General features: G+C 45.9%; 1 protein-coding gene across 2 annotated transcripts in view; it reads left to right on the forward strand.

Annotated features, from left to right (window-relative positions):
- LOC134945051 (glutaminase kidney isoform, mitochondrial-like) overlaps positions 1–13,955 on the forward strand; it is a 1,232,451-nt gene that overhangs the window by 1,085,162 nt on the left and 133,334 nt on the right. The gene's annotated exons all lie outside the window — the stretch shown is intronic.

Genomic DNA, 13,955 nt, shown 5'->3' on the forward strand with positions numbered 1-13,955 from the left:
TCTCTTTGCATTAATTACGGAGCCCCTAGCTGATGACTGCGTGGCAACCCTAATAATACGCACACCGTTATGCTTGCTTTAACCAAACCTCTTTCCTCCCTTCCACGGTGTTTGCCGAGTTCCACACCTATGGCCAATTATTTATTTAATTTCAAGGTTAATTCTGATATGACAGAGGTTCTCCATCTTCATGTCGACCCTGATACTCTTCTTCCGTTGCAAAGTGGTTTTCCCTTTTGCTGGCGTACTTACTCCTTGCAAATTCTTGGTGTGCAGCTCACCAAAACCTATGACCAGCTGTTCCCTCCTTTTAGAGAAAATTTGTCGGTATCTGGGATTCTAGGGAACTCATTTTATTTCTTGGATTGGCCACGTTAACTCCATTAAAATTAAAGTTCTTCCAAGATTCCTGTACCTATTTCAGCTATTGACCACTCTTTAATGCTTGGTATCTCGGGTTTATATGGTCTGTTAGACAACCTAGGGGGTGCTTGCGTATGTTGTGCAGACACCCTTGTGACGGCTGATTGGCTCTCCCCAACTTTCACAAATACTACCTAGCCGATCACCTCACCCAAGCGGTCTTTGCTCACGCCAACTCTCACTGCTGGGAATAGGTCGATTTGGACAATATTGTTAAACTTCTTTCCCCCTACTCTCTCTACTGGTTGAAGTATAGGCTTAGACCTTCATCTTCTCACTTTCCCCTTACTCTTCATTTTGGGACTATTGTCGCAGGACTTTTTTACTGGTTTTAAATCATCTCCCTATGAGCCCTCTATGGAATAACAAGGAATTCCTACCCGGGCTCGACACTAGACTATTTTTGTACTGGACCAGACATAATAATAAATTTCTTTGTGATCTAGCCCCACTACATGTGTTCCCTGAGTTCTCTGATTTACAAGACAGGTTCCACTCTCTTCCGAATGCTTTCACCAATATCTCGAACGTCGACATCTTTACACTTCACTTATAGGTTCTTGTGGCCACCTGATCTACACTCATCTGGAGACTTTCTGCCTTCTTTGTTCTGACTCAAAAGACCTTATATCTTCCCTTTACGGCCTCCTGATTGGAGGAGTCCCATGAATTGTCTTGGGAAAGGGACATTCGGGAGAGACTGCAGCTGAAAGAATAAATCAAAATACGTGAATTGGTGGTTCCCAAATCTTTTATTTGTGTCCGGATCAGGGAAAATACCTATAAGTGCCTATATTAATGGTACTTAGTCCCCGCCTGTCTCAGATCTACACACTCTCAAGCTTCCACCAGATGGAGGAACTGTGGAGAGGAGGGTGCCTTCGCACATATCTGGTAGCATTGCCCAAAGATAAGGCATTTCTGGGACACAAATCATCATTTGATCTTCTCCCTTACGGACATCCCATTTCCCCTCATACTTCCTCCTACCAAGGCCTATCCCTGCTAAAGATAAACCCACCCAAGTGCTAATTAGACATATTTTGAATGCAGCTAACTGCACTATTACTGCCAGTTTGAAGAAAGATGATTCCCCCTCCTCCCCTGCGCTACAGAATTCCATCTGGCAGACATACTATTTAGAATACATTACCAGTTGTTTGCACAAGTGCCCTCATAAATTTTTAGGGATCTGGATCTCTTACCATGAGGCTCATAATTGATACTTTTTGTTTTTTCCCTTCTCTCTTGAACTTTCTTAAAACCAACATTCTGATTGCCTTGCTGTCTTCCTTTCCAATACTAACATCCCCACTCCCCCTTCAGCTTCTATATCTCTCTCTCTGCCCTCTACTACTATATTTTATATTGAACTAATTACAACTCTCAAGAGAAATTGCTTGGGGGGATGGGATGTCGTAGATAATTGGGTAAGATAACCTCTCATGTTAGGTCACAAAAATATTCCTTCAGCATAAACAATGTGACAATTGGCCATCAATAGTGTAGAAGAGACAGGAAAAAGAAAATCCCTCAGTGATGTCATAAACACTTCTACTGTTAACCCGTGTGCTGTGAGCAGTGAACGGGTTATGAGGTGAGACTGTCGGCGTGGATTGTAAAGAAGAAAAAGTAACGTGCTTCTGCTTTCCAATATGCACATTGTCTGGTCCCTAGTGTGTATTTACATTCCAGGGGCAGCGACAGATTGAAATCGGATGAGAGAGCGCACTGAGTGCCCTAGGATAAAGGCGTTCTCTCAGTCAATGTCATTGTGTGCTGCAATCCCCTATCTCCCAGTCAGTATATCTGCTGTGGTTCCCCCAGGGAGATGTGTCCCTCTGTTGCTGGGTCTCGTAAGTGCTAAACGAGAACCCGGAAATGTCGCTTCTAGATGACGTGCATTTCACCTCAGTCTTCATCACATCCAAGCTAGGTGTCTCTGCTTCCTAATATGGTATTAGTTATTAAAAGTTTGTTATATAGAGCAGCATATTCAGTTGCACTTTACAGTTGTAAACAACAGTGATAAAGAAAACTGGGTAATGACAAACATAGAGGTAGGAAGGCACTGCTTGCAAGCTTACAATCTATAGGGAAATAGGCATTGATACAAAAGGATAGGTGTTATCAGTTGTCTATTGGTTCAGCCATATTGCAAAGTATCTCGGTGGGCTGTATGATATACAGATGTCGCCATGCTCATCTTTCTGCAATGCGGCATGCTGTATCGCTGCATGGCGTGCCAGGCTTTGACTATTCATGGCCGGCAATCACTGGAGGACCTGGAGGAAACACAGACACTGGAGTCAAGCTGCCAACACATGGCACAGGGCTTACAGTTGGCCTAGACCAGGCCTGGCCAACCTGTGGCTCTCCAGCTGTTGTGAAACTACAAGTTCCATCATGCCTTGCCACAGTTTTGCTATTAGGGAATGCTAAAACTGTGGCAGGGCATGCTGGGATGTGTAGTTTCACTACATCTGGAGAGCCACAGGTTGGCCAGGCCTGGCCTAGACATCATCTCACATTGCAGGCCAGGACAAGCTCTGTGTCAGGCACTCCAATGTACGGTCCATCGCCGGGCTACTCTCCAAAGAGATTTTGTGGGCAACCAACACCAGTTGCACCAGAAAGCTCCCTAGGGGCCACTAGTTGGACATGTTCCCTGTCTAGTCTATCTCCTTTTACCTTCCTGGCTACCCTGTTTATTAACACTTTCAGGTCACATTCCCTAACCCTATTCTGTCAAGGCCACTGTCTGCTTGGCGCCTCATGCTTGCCAGGGATGGGCCAGAGAGTTGAGCCTCCCTAAACTCCTGCCTCCGGCTCTTAATTTCTCCTAAATTGGGACACGCTACAGGGGGTTCTAGGTTGGGATTGCTAGGGTCAGTCTGGTTGGGGTCATTCATAGTGAAGTCAGTGTGGTCGCTCATACTCTCTGCCTTAGTTGGCACAGCACTAGGCACAGGAGCATCATTGGGCATCCCCACAGGATCCAGTGAGCTGGAACCAACATGCTCTGAATTGCTAGGGTCATAGGCATGCAAGAGGCTAAATTAATGTGCTGTAGATGTGCTTATCTAGCTGCTGTAATCTTTTCCTCTGGGCTGGTTGATGGTGTGGTTGGCAGTTGTCTAGCCACTGTGATCTTTTCCTCTGGGCTGTGCTGGTGTAGATGGTAACATAGTAACATGTTAATGTTAAAAAAAGATAGTTTGTCCATCAAGTTCAACATATATTTAATCTAATTAGAGGTTGTATCCTTGGATTTATTTTTCTGCAAAAAATTTGTCCAACTTTGTTTTTTTGTTGTGATGACAGTAGTCTAGCTGCTTGACCCCAGATGCTGGCGTTAACAAAGGCAGTAACAATTCCACCACCAAGATCATTACTCAGGACTGCATCAGTTGGGCGGCCATCCATGATGGCAACATCTCACAACTCTTGGCCAGCTCCCCCAGTCCAGATAGATCCTTGCTATGGGTACCTCGCGCTAGATTCCACCTGCAGCAGTCACTCTAGCAGTGCGACCCTGCAATACTGCAGCAGGATCAGTAAGGTCACTACGGCGACTGAGGCCCCCACTTTTACCTGGCCGTGCAGGTAACTTTCTCTGCAAAATCTGCTTGCTTCTTGCCCACTCCATTGGACTGACTGGCATGGGAACAGTCTCTTTGGGCTCACCTTCACGAGTTAAACAAGCTGGCTTCCAACACTCTGATTTGGGGAACGAGTCTGGGGTGCCAATTTTCCTACAGCTGTAGCACTTTTTTGTCCATGCTGGACTCCAATAGTCTCTGATCACTTCAGAAGAAAAGAGAAAAAGAATGTCTCTTTGTTGGTGCACATGAGATAAATAAAAATTTACTTTTATTATATCCATTAAAATTGTCCAATCACGAAGTAAAAACAAAACAGTACAACAGAAATACACTTATCATATATGGTGAGTAAAGTGCTTAATATAGTGAAATTTAAAATCAAGGCTCGCTACCTGTGTCGTATCTTTATTTATCGAATGATTTGAATGTATTGCTGCAGGTCAGAGTTCAAATATCAATCACTGCTTAGAACATTATACATAAGGAGAGAACATTTTCAACAGTCGACTAAATGTTCCATAATCACTCCAGAAATAATTATTTAATATTCCACATATATATATATATTAAGATCTGTCTGGTGATTTTAATATAGACTATTTAGACAGTTCTCTTGTTGGTTTCCAGAGATTACTCTGATACTGCAGTACTGTATTCTCTATTATTCTTATTAGTAGTACACTGGGCCAGATTAACAATGGGATGGATGGAGCTACAGCTCCAGGCCTCCACATAAAAATAGGCCCATCATGCTAGCAGCAGGCTGATGGCCAGGCAAACAGCTGGCCACACAATCATAAATCATAAGTATTAAAATAGTTTGTTTTTTCCGTTTTCTCACAAAATTGTGTATATTTTCTATATTTATGTATTTAGGAAGACATTAGGGCTCATAGTGTATAGGGTGTACACACCCATATGGCTCTGGCCACACCCACACAGCACTAGTCACAGCTCCTCCCCTTCTCAGTATAGGCCCTTGAAAATTTTCAGATCCAGGCCCATGTGGCCCTTAATCCGGCCCTGGTAGTACATTAATCATCTACCTCCATGTAGTAATGTACTGAACTTATTCACATATGCAGGCTGTTCATACTTTAAACATCACATACATGTAGATACTGGATGAGAACCCTTATTGTTCTATCTGTAGCAATTAAGCATTTATATGCTCCTTACTACAGTATGTCATCTGTTCAACAGTGCCCATAGTTGTTACAGATTGGTACAATTGTAACTGTTAAATAGGGTCACTGAATATATTCACTGTAGCTCAGTTTTCATGTACTCACTGAGCTACTTATGAATTACATTTATTTCACACAGCTTTAACTATTATATGGAGCAAGAGGGAGTTAGTGCTATCTGTAGCAATTGAGCCTTTGTGTGCTCATTATTATGTCATGTTCAGCAGTAGCTATACTTGTTATAAATGGATACAAATGTAGCTATTAAATAAAGTAACTTAATATATTGACTGCTGCTAGGTTTCCATATGCTCACTGAGCTGTTTATAGATTGGATTTGTTTCTCATAGCTTTTAATATATAAAGCAAGAGAGTTTACTGAGTATTCCATAATCACACCAGAGACAGTTGTAAGTTGTTCAACATATAATGCACCAGTATGTCTTTTTTTTCTGCAGCGGGGTACACTGGGATTCCACAGGGAATACATTGGGGTGTAGAGTTGGATCTTGATCCGAGGCACCAACAGGCTAAAGCTTTGACTGTTCCCAGGATGCACTGCACCACATCCTCTATAACCCTGCCTCCGGACACTGGAGCTCAGTTTGTAAGTTGGTGCCTGCAGAGCAGGTCACTAACAGGTGGGGAAAAGAGCTTTTTAAGTAGACTTCAAGGGCCACAGCACTGTTTGTCATTTTGACAGTCTGTGCTGCAGCTCCATCACCTCCCCAGCAGAGCTGCATACTCCTGCGTCCAGGTTCCCAGGTACTTGCAGCGGAGGCGCACTGGTCATCAGGCACGCCACCACTGCCGCTCTCCAGGATCGCATGGCTGCACATCAGGGAGGAGGTAAGAGGGTCCCCCAGGTGGGACCCGCAGGTAAATCGCGGTACGGTCGCGGTCCCAGGATACGGACCGCGCCGCTGGCGTGGACACACTACTGCACAGGGACCCCACTGTATCCACCAGGGCAGGGAGCACAGGTTGGATTTACTAAAATCCATTTAACATAGGCACCACAGTACCCAGTGGTGAGGACCAGCATAGGGGATAAGGCGCTGACCTGTAGCCCCTCCTCCAGCTCCGTGCGCCATCTACTGCTGGTGTTCCCGCCCTGGAGCTGAATTTTACTCTCCCTCACTCCCTGATGGAGATTTTGGCGCCTTCTTCACAAATAGCTGAGCTGATCTCCGGGACTGTAGGGCTCTGTCTCCTCTGTAAAGCCGCCTGTCTGATCAGCGCTGTGCATTTACAGACACTTAAGTATTCTACATGTCATTTTAGACGGTGTTAGTTAAGAACAAGTGTACTGTTATCTGAATATTTAGTACAGGTATTCTGTGATATATATCCAGTATCTACTGTGCATTGTTATATCTATATTCATACACAGTGCCAGATTAAGGTCCACATGGGCCTGGAGCTGAAATTGCTGAAGAGCCTATTGTGTGCCCCCACAGGGTTGTGACCAGTGCTGTGGTGGCGTGACTAGTGATGTGGGGGTGCGACCTTTTCTGTGGGGTGGCATCCAGGGGTATCCTTATGTGTCTTTATGTGCCTATGTCTGTATGTGCTCCTCTATGTCCAAATGTGTTACTCTATGTCTGTATGTGATCCTGTATGTCCGTATGTACTCGTAGTATGCCAATATGTGCTCTGCTATGTCTTTATGTGCCTATATCTGTATGTGCTCCTATTTGTTCTGTAAAGTTTGATTAATTTACAAGGAAAAACAATACCATATCACACTGTGGTTCGGGCCGCTGCGGACGCTAAACATAAGCAAATAACCGCTAAGATATGTATGCACGTTGCGTATACACGCCGACACGCTGTGCGCACAATGCAGCGACACGTGTGGCTGAATACACCTTATTCCCCAAACAAGAATGGAATGCGACACCAGTAGTTAAATGTTATGTTGTGGTCCAACAGATCAACAATATTTACTGAAAAGATACAGATAAAATGTCAGGAATCAGCGTTCAGCAGCATCTCACTTACCAGCGCGCTGGTGTGCAGGCCTCCGGATGTCATGTCCCCAGTCGCGGCTGCATGAGTGCACTGTCCGCGAGCGCCATTACTGCTGTCGCCAAGTACCCCTGAACCGCATCCAGTGTGTGCCCCGCTGTGTGCCGGCGTCTGTCTGGTATGGGCGCCGCCATGACACCTGCGCTCAGCTGATCCAGACACCCAATCCAGCGTGGTGTGTTCTCACAGAGTTCAACATCCAATCATCACAGAGCAAGGGGTATAAATTCCAGTCCGTGGCTCAGTCTCATAGCCTCGGACAACGAGTCACATTCGGTGTGCTAGTTCTCCTGGTTCCCGTGTTCCTGTCTCCAAGTGGATTCCCTGTTGTATTTCTCATCGTCTCATTCTCCAGCCTTCATTCCTTCTGCCTGCTTCAGACTCCAGCCACAGCCTGCTACATTCATCTGCAGTAAGAGACTTTCCTTAGGTGTTTACTCTTTGCTATACCTGTGCGCCTAATTACCAGCATTCCATTCTGTGCATTGCATCCAGCATTTACAAGCTTGCTAAATTAGGACTGTCTCCTGCCCGGGCCTTGCTTGGCTAAAGAACTTTTATGTTACAGAGACTGTGTGCTTTTTACAATTACCGGAGTTCTGTTTGCTTCAGTCATAATCACCAGTACTGTTTGCATCCAGTTTTCAAGTTACCATTATTTTCTATTTCTGTTACCAGTGACTGTGGAATATTCATTTCCATTAGATTTAGTTACCATTCATTATTCCTATTATCAGTTGTACCAGTTATTATCTCTACTTTAGTTTCTGTTATTATTGGCTTCCAAGTTATCATCTATTGGATATCGGGGGTCATTCCGAGTTGTTCGCTCGCTGACAATTTTCGCAGTGCAGCAATCAAGTGAAAAAATGGCAAAAATGCGCATGGTACACAGCGCGCATGCGCTAAGTACTTTAACACAAAACTTTGTAGATTTACACAAGCTCGAGCAACGTTTTTTCAACGCTCGAGTGATCGTAGTGTGATTGACAGGAAGTGGGTGTTTCTGGGCGGAAACTGGCCGTTTTCAGGGAGTGTGCTAAAAAACGCAGGTGTGCCAGGTAAAAACGCAGGAGTGGCTGGAGAATCGGGGGAGTGGCTGGCCGAACGCAGGGTGTGTTTGTGACGTCAAACCAGGAACTAAACGGACTGAGGTTATTGCAGTCTAGGAGTAGGTCTGGAGTTACTCAGAAACTGCACGGAATTATTTAGTAGCAGTTCTGCTAATCTTTCGTTTGCTATTCTGCTAAGCTGAGATACACTCCCAGAGGGAGGCGGCCTAGCGTTTGCAATGCTGCTAAAAGCAGCTAGCGAGCGAACAATTCTGAATGACCACCTTCATCCCATCTGTTTTCCAACTACTCTGTGACATAATAAATATCAGCGCATATGCGCAGGACTTTTATTCAGCCTCCTCGTTTTATACACCATACCTGCACTGACCCACTTATGCCCCCTCCGGGAACAGACAAAACCAGAGACCTGACAGTTTGTCCGAGGCCCATGGACCCGGACGGTGGTCAGAGTGTGGGGTCAGGCCCACTCCAAAATTTGGTATCATGACTGGATGGTCAAGAGGTTGCACAGCAGCAGAAAATAAAATTTCTGCAAGGGATGTCTTCCTGTCTGGACACTCTACAACAAACCAATTCGAATCCAGTTTCTCTAGTTCCATCCACAGTTCCTGTTTCAGTTTCTCGTTCCCCAGTTTCCAGCTCTCCAGTTGCTCCTGCTTAAACATCTCGCATTCATCTTCCTACACCAAGCAAATTTGATGGTAATCCTAAAATGTGTCGTGAGTTTCTGAACCAATGTGAAGTCCACTTTGAATTGCTGCCGCAGAACTTTCCAACACCCAGGGCCAAGGTCGCATTATTGTGTCCCTGTTGTCTGGCTCCGCCTTGAACTGGGTCTCCCCGCTGTGGAAGCGAGCAGATGCTCTCCTGAATAATTACACAGATTTTGTTGCTGCATTCCGACGCATCTTTGATGAACCAGGGCGTACAACCTCCGCTTCCTCAGACCTTCTTCAGATTCGCCAGGGAACACGTACAGTGGGACCATATGTTATCCAGTTCCAGATATTGGCATCAGAAGTAAAGTGGAATAATTAGGCATTGGTTGCAGCCTTCTGGCATGGTCTATCCGACCGTATAAAGGATGAGTTAGTTACCCGAGATCTCCCAGAGCAACTGGAAGCCCTAATTTCTTTATGTATTAAATTGGATTTACGTTTACGTATACGGATCAGTGAACGTTCTCGAGGTGACCTTCGCAAGCATTGAGTTATGCGTCCAGTACAGTCCTCACCCGTTATTCCTGATGAACCCATGCAGGTGACTAGATCACGTTTAACGCCTGAGGAGTGGTCAAGAAGATTAAGTGAAAGACTGTCTTTATTGTGCTGCTGCTGGTCATCTGATTGGTTCGGGAAACGCCAGGTCCTAACTTGTAATGGAGGAGTCAAGTTAGAAACCTCAATTAAAGCTCCTTCTTCTCAAGATCTCACTTTGCCTGTTACCATGGAAACACAGAATGGTCTTCAGTCTTTATCCGCCTTAGTGGATTGCGGTTCTGCTGGGAACTTTATCACACAAGCCGCAGTGGACAGAATCCGTCTTCCTATCTCAAAGTTGTCTTGTCCTGTCTACCTCACTGCCGTGGACGGAAGTCGTATTGCTGGGGGTTCCATCTTTCAGCAAACCAAGCCAGTGGTCCTGGGAGTGGGCTTTCTTCATTCTGAGCTCATTGAATTCCTCGTCATTCCAAAAGCCACATATGAGATTGTACTAGGTATGCCCTGGAGTTCTTCTTCGTCAAGAAAAAGATGGAGGATTACTCCCCGGCATCGATTATCGAGGTTTAAACGACATTACTATTAAAAACAGCTATCCTTTGCCACTTATTACAGAACTGTTTGACAGAGTCAGGGGCGCTCATATTTTTACTAAGTTAGATCTCCGCGGGGCTTACAATCTCATCAGGATCTGAAGTGGCGATGAGTGGAAAACCGCCTTCAATACCCGTGATGGCCACTACGAATATCTAGTGATGCCCGTTGGGTTGAGCAACGCCCCGGCAGTATTTCACAACTTTGTCAACGAAGTGTTTAGAGATCTTCTGTATGAATGTGTGGTGGTTTACCTCGATGACATCTTGATATTTTCTTGTGACTTCGTTTCCCATCGCCAGCAAGTGAAAGAGGTTCTTCAACGTCTTTGGCAGAATCATCTTTATGGAAAATTTGAAGCTTCTTCAATGCCTTTTCTGGGATACGTTATTTCTGGTACCGACCTTCAAATGGATCCAACTAAATTAGAGGCTATAGAGAACTGGTCTCTTCCTACGACGCTCAAGTCAGTTCAACGCTTCATTGGCTTTGCCAACTACTATAGAAAGTTCATTAAAGGATTCTCTATGTTGATAGCTCCAATTACTTGCCTCACTCGGAGGGGGGTGAATTCTTCCCAGTGGTCTGAAGAAGCACTGTGTGCCTTTAATAAAATGAAACAAGCTTTTGTTTCAGCTCCTGTGTTACAACAGCCAGATGTCAACAAGGCCTTCGTTCTAGAAGTGGACGCCTCAACAGTTTGTGTGGGCGCAGTCTTGTCCCAAGTCGGCACTGATGGTAAGACTCACCCTTGTGGGTTTTTCTCTCGTAGATTCTTGCCCGCAGAGATAAACTACGCCATCGGTGATTAGGAACTTCTAGCAATCAAACTGGCCCTTGAGGAATGGAGGTATCTGTTGGAGGGTGCAAGATTCCCCATTACCATCTACACGGATCATAAGAATCTTCTTTATTTAAAAGCAGCGCAGTGTTTAAACCCTCGACAAGCAAGGTGGGCCTTATTTTTCTCTCATTTTGACTTTACATTGCTGTTTAGACCTGGCTCTCAAAATGTCAAAGCAGATGCATTATCTCGCTCTGTGAGCTTCAATGAGGAATCCTCTGTACAAGTTTCTCGGCCAGTACTTAATCCTGTTGTGTTTGCCGCTACTAATGTATCCTTAGTTCCACCTACAGGCAAGATGGTGGCCTCACATGAAAGCAGATATTCAAGAATTTATAGCTTCATGTCCCAAGTGTGCCCAACACAAAGTACCTCGTCAGGCTCCTGCGGGCCAACTGTTGCCAAATTCTATTCCAAGTCGTCCCTGGTCTCATCTGTTGATGGATTTTATTTCTGACCTTCCTTCAAAAGGATAACACTTTGATAACAAATCATAACACTTTGCTAATATTATATTTCTGCGTGTATCTACACGCAGAGACATGCGATCAACTGCAAATAGCGACCGGAATGTAGATCACAAAATACTGCACATCTGGATACCAAACATTAAGTCCTAACCTTTCTCTGTCCCCTCACATCCTGTAAAGCTGAATAACTCTGTTGTTCTACCTTTTGAGTATATGTAACTTGCTGGCAAAGTGTGTGGAGACTGTGTAAATTATGCACTAGATAGAATATTGAATATGACTTTATGGCTTTTCTGTGCGAATGCGTATGCTACAGTATATACTCATACCACACGCCAATACGCAAGGCTCGTGAATCAGTGTACGTAGCATACATGTATGCGTACGCACGGCGAAAACGCGCACGCACAGAGACCACTCTGGTGTTTGCATGTGGTGTGTATGTAATATTTTCTACTTCGACAGTTCGTATGTGCCTATATACGTATGTGCTTCTGTATGTCCTTTTGTGCCTGTAGTATACCTATATGTGCTCTGCTATGTCTTTATGTGCCTATGTCATGTGCTCCTCTATTTCCGTATGTACCTGTGTCTATATGTACGTATGTGAATATGTCTATATGTGCTCCGCTATGGGTTGGGTATAGGATCCCAACAGTGAGGATGCCGGCAGTCAAAATACTGACACATCTTGGCAAGTAAACTAACCCTACCCTTTACCCTCTCCCTAACCCTCTCCTCGTGCAGTCTAACTCTAAACTTCCTTTTGCACAGCCTAATTCTATCCTCCCCCTCCCACAGCCTAACACTAACCTTCACTCTAGTGCCTAACCCTAACCTCCCCTCCCACAGCCTAACCTTCCCTGCCATACTTACTGTATATTAGTAAAAGGGGAGTGAGAGAGAGAGACTGGGGGAGAGAGAAGGGGTGACAGAGAGAGAAGGGGGGAGACAAAGAAAGAAGGACAAAGAAAGAAGGGTTAGACATAGAGAGAGAGAGAAGGGGTGTAGACAGAGAGAGGGGGGGAAGTGGGAGAGATAGGGTAGATACAGAGAGAGAGAGAGAGAGACACACACAGAAAGAGTGAAGGGGGAGACACAAAGAGAGAAGGGGTAGGCAGAGAGAGAAAGAAGGGGAAGAGAGAGAGAAAAGGGGGAGATACAGAGAGAGAGAGAGGGGGAAGAGGAAGACAGAGAGGAGGTGAGAGGGAGAGAGAAAGGGGAGACAGAGAAAGAGGGGGAGTGACAGAGAGAAGTGGATGAGACACAGAGGGAGAAGGAAGAGACACACCGAGAAGGGGAGACTGAGAGAAAGAAGGTGGAATATACAGAGAGAGAGGGGGTGAGGGGGAGAGAGAGTAGGGGGGGAGACAGGGAGATAGAAAGAAAGAGAAAGAAAAGGGAGACATGGAGAGAGAGAGATGGTGAAGATACAGAGAGAGGTGAGAGGGATGAGGGGGAGAGGAGAGAGAAGGGAAACACAGAAAGAAAAAAGGGGGAATCATGGAGAGAGAGAAGGGGTAGACAGCGGAGAGGAAGAAGCGGGAGACGGAGAGAGAGGGGGGAGAAGTGGTAGAGATATAACGGGGGAGAGAGGGGTGATGAGAGACAGAGGGAAGAGAGAGAGAGAAGGGGGATACATATAGAGAGAGAGAAGGGGGGAGACACCCGGAGAGAAGGGGGAGACAGAGAGAGAAAAGGAGGGAGACAGAGAGAGGGGATGAGAAGGAGAGAGAAAGGGGGGACATAGAATGGGAGAAGACACAGAGGGAGAAGGGAGAGACACACAGATTAGGTGGAGACAGAGCGAGAGAGAGAAGGGGGGAGATACAGAAAGAGAAGGGTGAGAGGGAGAGGAGAGAGCGAGAAGGGGGAGACACAGAGAGAGAAAGAAAGAAGGGGGAGACATGGAGAGAAAGAGAAGGGGGAGACACAGAGGAGAGGGAGAAGTGGGAGACAGAGAGAGGGGGGAGAAGTGGTAGAGATAAAATGGGGTAGAGAGGGGTGATGAGAGAGAAGGGGATACATAGAGAGAGAATTGGGGAGACACACGTGGAGAGGAGGGGGAGACAGAGAGAAGTGGGGAGACAGATAGAAGGGGGAGACACACGAAGAAAGAAGGGGGAGACACACACGGGGAGAGAAGTGGGAGATACACACAGGGAGAGAAGGGGGAGACACACGGGGAGAGAAAGGGGAGACACATGGAGAGAGAAGGGGGAGACCCACACATAGAGAAGGGGGAGACCCACAAAGAGAGAAGGGGCGTACAGAGAGAGAAGGGGGAGACAGAGAGAAGGGGAGAAGGAGGAGACATAGAAGAGGGGAGACAGAGAGAGAGAAGGGAGCAGACAGTGAAAGAAGGGGTAGACAGAGACAGAAGGGGGGGACAGATAGTGAGCGAGGGAGAGAGAGAAGGGGGAGACCCACAGAGAGAGAGAAGGGGGAGACCCACAGAGAGAGAGAGGGGGGAGACCCACAGAGAGAGAGAAGGGGAGGCACAAA

Source organism: Pseudophryne corroboree, chromosome 7 (genome assembly GCF_028390025.1).
Source record: "Pseudophryne corroboree isolate aPseCor3 chromosome 7, aPseCor3.hap2, whole genome shotgun sequence".
Lineage (NCBI taxonomy): Eukaryota > Metazoa > Chordata > Amphibia > Anura > Myobatrachidae > Pseudophryne > Pseudophryne corroboree.